Consider the following 6,214-nt stretch of genomic DNA (forward strand, 5'->3'; position numbering starts at 1 on the left):
CTGGAACTCACTTTGTAGACCAGGCTGGCCTCAAACTCAGAAATCTGCCTGCCTCTGCCTCCCGAGTGCTGGGATTAAAGGCATGCGCCACCATGTCCGGCAATTGAAAGTCTCTTAACTGTGGGTTCCACTAAAAAACTTCCTTCAAGAGGGAAACATATCAGGGCACAGTCACAATCAAAAGCAAAAGTCAATTTCCAACTGTCCAATGTCTGGGATCCAACTCATGATCTTCTGGGCTCCTCCAAGGACTTGGTTCACTTCTCCAGTCATGTGCTTTGTAGCACACACCTTGTCTTCTAGGCTCCAGCCACCTGTACTCCAACTGCTGCAGCGGTTCTTGGTGATCATCTCATGGTACTGGCATCTCCAAAATATTGCTGTCTTCCACTGTAACCGGGCTTCAACACTAGCCTCTCATAGGCTCTCTTCATGGTGCCAAGCCTCAACTTCTTTGCATGACCCCTTCAGTCCTGGGTCATCAATTGTAACTGAGGCTGCACCTTCACCAATGGCCTTCCATGGCCTCTCACAGTGCTGAGCCTCAGCTGCTCTGAATGACCCCTTCATGCCTTCAAAACCAGTACCACCTGAGTAACTCTTACACATTACCAAGTCCAGCCACANCACAAGGTACAACCTTGGCTATCTCTGGAACATAGCCTCTGNNCTCTCAGAAAACACTTCCCAGAAGATGTCACCTCAATGATGCTGGTCTCTTCTTAATCACCGCTAATTTCTTAGCTCCAGCTAACCAGAATCAATAGTTCCAGTAAGGAAAAGTTTTCATTTTAGTAGTTCTGGTATCTTGTTAATTACAGCTGACTCTTCAGCCCCAGCTAACCAGAACCACAGAATGTTTACTATCCAAAATAGCAATGGCCCTGAAATGAGTCTTTAATTTTCCCTCTGAAATTTCACAAGTCAGGCCTCCATTTTCTGCCCTGTTCTCAACATTATCTTCCAAGCTCCTACACAACATCTCACAGAGCTCTTAACACCAAATGGATCTTCTGGCCCAAAGTTCCAAAGTCCTTCTTCCACAGTCCTCCCCAAAACATTGTCAGGTTATCACAGGAATACCCCACTATGCTGGTACCAATTTGCCTTAGTCAGGGTTTCTATTCCTGCACAAACATCATGACCAAGAAGCAGGTTGGGGAGGAAAGGGTATATTTAGCTTACATTTACACATTGCTGTTCATCACTAAAAGAAGTCAGAACTGGAACTCAAGCAGGTCAGGGAGCAGGAGTTGATGCAGAGGCCATGGAGGGATGTTCTTTACTGGCTTGCTTCCCCTGGCTTGCTCAGCTTGCTCTCTTATAGAACCAAGACTACCAGCCCAGAGATGGCACCACCCACAAGGGGACCTCCCCTCTTGATCATTAATTGAGAAAATGCCTTACAGCTGGATCTCATGGAGGCACTTCCCCAACTGAAGCTCCTTTCTCTGTGATAACTCCAGCCTGTGTCAAGTTGACACAAAATTAGCCAGTACAACCAGATACACTGAATCTAATAGAAGAGAAAGTGGGGGAAAGTCCCAACACATGGGCACAGGGGGAAAGTTCCGAAACAGAACAGCAATGGCTTATGTTCTAAGATCAAGAATCAACAAATGGGACCTCATAAAATTGCAAAGCTTCTGTAAGACAAAGGACACTGTCAATAGGACAAAATGGCAACCAACAGACTGATAAAAGATCTTTGCCAATCCCACATCTAATAGAGGGCTAATATCCAATATATACAAAGAACTTGAGAAGTTAGACTCCAGAGAAACAAATAACTCCCCGAGCAGCTAGCAGTTCTCTGAGAGCCCGTCCATGTTCAAGTCAAGATAATGTCTTCCCTATGGGAGGTAACAACATATATTTCTTGGAGGTATAATTGTTAGCACAAAATAGAAGCATTTCAGAAGAACATATCTTTGTAACGTATTTTCTTCCTTAGGCTAGTATTACTTGACAGATGCATTTTAATTGAACAATTTTAAAGTACTATAAATCCATTTTTGTCCTCAATATGCATTAGAACAAGCACAAGCAACTGCTAATTTCCTTGATTCAGAAAAAAATCATAGGCTTTTATTATAATTACAATGAACAGAAGAACAGTTTGTCTAACTTTCCTAGGAAAATGCCTACAACCCAGTCTCAGGATTCCCACTTGCTGTCTTGTTTCTTCCTCTCCCCAAACATTTACCAATTCACAGCAATAAAATGGACTGTTCCTTAAGAAGCCCTTGTGAAACAAGCCCGTGGTTACTCTTAACTGGCAGCACATAATTTGTCTTATTCATATCCTTCACCTGAGTCTGCAGGGGTACTCAGGAGCCCTCTCCTCCTGTAACTCAAAGTGATGTCTGTCAATGTGCTCTAATCCCTCAGTGGCCCATCACTGATCTTGTAGTGACAGGATTGCCAGAGGAGGCTCAAGGTTATTTTTCAAACTTGAGCCTTCTACAACTGAGAGCCCTGTGGCCTGAGAAGGCTCTCAATGTTCCCATGGTGGGTTTGAGGAATAAGCTACCCTGGGACTTTCTCAGAACCAAGAAACAAACAGTTATTTAGCAAGACCAAGCAACTTCTGCCCATTTATTTTTCTCACAGAATAATAAGCTAGACAAAGGCCATACAAAGAGATATTTTAAGAAGACATACCAAGAATATTTTCAATATTATTTTATGGCTTTTAGAAGCTTTATCAATGGATAAAAATCTATTTTTATTAAAATTTCTTTAGTTTAAACTGAAATGTCCAGTTGCATAAATATATTAGTCCACAAGATAATGTTTTAACCTAGAATTTTCCAAACAGCTAATTCCTTTAATGATTTATGTCTTTGATTATAAAAAAAACAATAATACCTTCATCAAATTAATTGGGTCCTTGACCTCTAAATCATCTTATACCATTTTGTAAATTTGTTTGAAACATTGAACATAACTAGAAATTTTGAACAATTACTGCAGTCACGGCCTAAGGATGCTGAGGAAGGGTGACAAAAGGGTTTCAAGAAGAAGTAGGGTCCGGTTAGGAAAGCAACAATATGGAAAGGAAAGGATTGACCAGTAACTAGGGAAATCTCGTGTCAGATTATGGACACAAAATCAGAGGCGCTACTTGAATTATGTCTAGTCACCACAGACCTCTACACAATTCATTAATGATTCTAAATACACTTCTGTTTGAAGTGATGCCTCAGTGTAGGGTAATGTCCGGGTGAGGAGGTGGGGATAGGAAAACACCACCATAGAAGCAGGGCGAGGGGAAAATGGGATTGGGGATTTTGGGGAAACTGAGAAAGGGGATAACATTTGAAATGTGAATTAGAAAATATCCAATTTAAAAAAGAGAGAGAGAAGAAAAATAAAAATAAAGATTGTGATTCCATGAAGATCTTTCTCATCATCTTCTTTTCCATGCAGTTGAAATAAATTGAATGCATTGCCAAAAAATAAAAAAGTAAGACAAACAATGAAGGAGACTTCCTTCTCATTTTTATTCTCCTTCTAAGGTAAATGAATGAAAATGGAAATCCTAGAGACTGTCTATGAAGAGAGACAAAGGGGAAAAATGAATCTAGATCATTTGCAATTTTTCATGTTCTAGTTGCTTTGACTTTAGATAAAAGATGGCCATAACTGTTAGAAAAGGAAAACATTTTGCAGTGTTTCAAATCCCAGCAGGATCTCAGGTGTATTACAACTGTCAGGAAGATACATCGCCCTCACATGCATCACACCCGTGTAGAGGAAGAAGTTCCTCACTTAACACGTGATTCAAAGCCTTGGGTGGCCTCATGGGACAGGCTCAGATGCATCCTTTCCTAATGTTGTTCCCCTGATGGCAGGTGATACCTGGTTATGTATCCAGCAGCACTGCATCTGGATATCAGAACACTTATGTCTGAACAATGACAGAGCTATGATGTCAAAACAACATCAGTTAGTTGATGCTTTCCAGTAGATTCTGGGCTGGGCTGTTAGCCTTCCATATCCTCAACCAACCAGTTGTTACTTATAACGTCTATAAGACTCTCTGCTTTTCTCCTTCTAGATCAGTGATAAATATTCCCACATAAATATTATTCTAATCATTCTCTATCTTTCAAATCCTATTTCATTTAGCATATTGTTTGCAAATTGTTTCTCACTTGCCTGTACCAAAAAGAAATCTCTATGAGAGCAAAGACCCCATTAATCTATTTCACTGTTACAGATTTAGTAGAGAAAAATATCATACCCGGTAGATGGCAGCCACCCAGCAAATCATTGTTTAATACATGAATTAATAGTAAAAGAACAGTCTGTATAAAACTTCCATTCTTTTTTATGTATGTGGAAATTTGAAAACTTGGAGCTATAGGTCAAAGGTGAAGACAGAGGCTGAGTCACTCACTGATGGTCATGGTGTGGTGAGTGAAAGTAACTGAATGGGTGGAAGTGGATGGAGTTACTCATTAAACAGAAGGGGCCTGGAAAGAAGAGAATGACACCTGCCTAAGAGTTTCACAGAATGCCAGTTTGTTTGTTTGTTTGCTTGCTTGCTTGCTTTTTAATGAAGAGCACAGAAAAGAAATCAATTAAATGCATAGGGAATACAGATTAATCTAAGGCTGTGACTCCAGTTTAACAGACGCTTAGTGGAGACTAAATCTGCGGAGAGGAGCAGTCTCCAAGAGAGGTAGGGTAATGAGAAGGGTAATCAGAAAGAAGTAGGCAATGACCTTGGAAAGATAGTTACTGTGGAGTGGTGAAGAGAAGCCAGACTGCAGTGACCTTCATATAATGAATTCAACATTGCAGCCAGGGTAGAGAGAGGGAACTGGAGTCCACCTGTATGTCACATGAACTTCAAGAAAATTCCTGAACTGCCTATTGAAGTGTAGTGATGGATGGGGGGGGGGGGGGTAGAATTTTCTATTCCGGAACAAGATGAGGAGTCGATTATGGCTGAAGTCATAGGATTCAAATGATAAACAAACCATGTTTATACAATATAAACTAGATTTAAAAAGTACTTCCCTAATCAAATACAATTTACTGAAATAATTTTTCTCTCAATAGGCACGCATAGTGTGTTTTACTGACTCATGTTTAGTGAGCTCGGTGTTGGTCGCAGTTGTTTATTTTTGTTTAAGGTACATTCTTGTTTAATGGAGCGCTTTTAAAGTTACCTTGAAGTAACTGTTTGAGTGGAACCTGGAACTTATTCTTTTGAAACTGAGAGCCTTTGCTGCGCTCCATAGATCTCACTTGGCAATTATTCCAGAGGTAACTTTGATGCAAAAAGAAGTGCCCTGAATTGAATCAATTAAGTCCTTACAAGGACAGCAGCATTGGGACAAGTATAGAAACAAAAGCTCCACTTGGCCCTCTAGCAAGAGGACCATCAAATAGTCACAGGAGGTAACACATTGTTAGCTGAGTTTAAATGTAAAATTATGATTAACTTTCTTACAGGCAAGACTCCTTTGTGGTTCTCAAACTTGAACACACAGACAAATCATTCAGGAGGTTATAGCCACAGAAACTGCCCAGCAATCTTCACAGTTTCTGCTTCACTCATCCTAAGGTAGGGCCAGACCATCTTCTGGATGGCACTGAATGAAAATCACACTTTAAGAACCACTTATTTAGGCAAAATGTAACATAAATTCTCATAAGTTCTTTTCCTAGTTTTCTCTATTTCCTCAAAGGAAATGATTCACACTTTCAGTAATTTTCCTTAGACTGATCAATTCCTCTTTTTTTAATTAATTCATTTTTCACACTCCATATTTTATCCCCCCCCCACCAAAGTTTTTTTTTTTCAAATGTATTTATCAGAACTCTGTAAAGAATAATGGTTTGGGGAATGACTGCCCTTGACTTTCCAGCCTTCTACTCATTTTTTAAGTTGAATGAAGATTCTATATTTTATCACCAGATAGTCGTGGCTCAAGTGAAATCCTGCAAATACAACATAGCTACCTAGCTCAAATGAGTATCTATCTTTCAGCTGTGAAATGTTCATCAATGAAAGACAGTTCTCCATTAAATTCATCTTTGAATTTTTTTTTGAAAAGGGATGGAACTCATAAAGGAATGGAAAAAGATCAACATTCATGTGTCATCCAGATTAACGTCTTCACATTTTTACATGTTTTTAAGCCACTAGGAGGGGGGGGGCACCTAAAAACAGAACCATCTAGATGCAGGCTGCAGT

Source organism: Mus pahari, chromosome 22 (assembly GCF_900095145.1).
Source record: "Mus pahari chromosome 22, PAHARI_EIJ_v1.1, whole genome shotgun sequence".
Taxonomy (NCBI): Eukaryota; Metazoa; Chordata; class Mammalia; order Rodentia; family Muridae; genus Mus; species Mus pahari.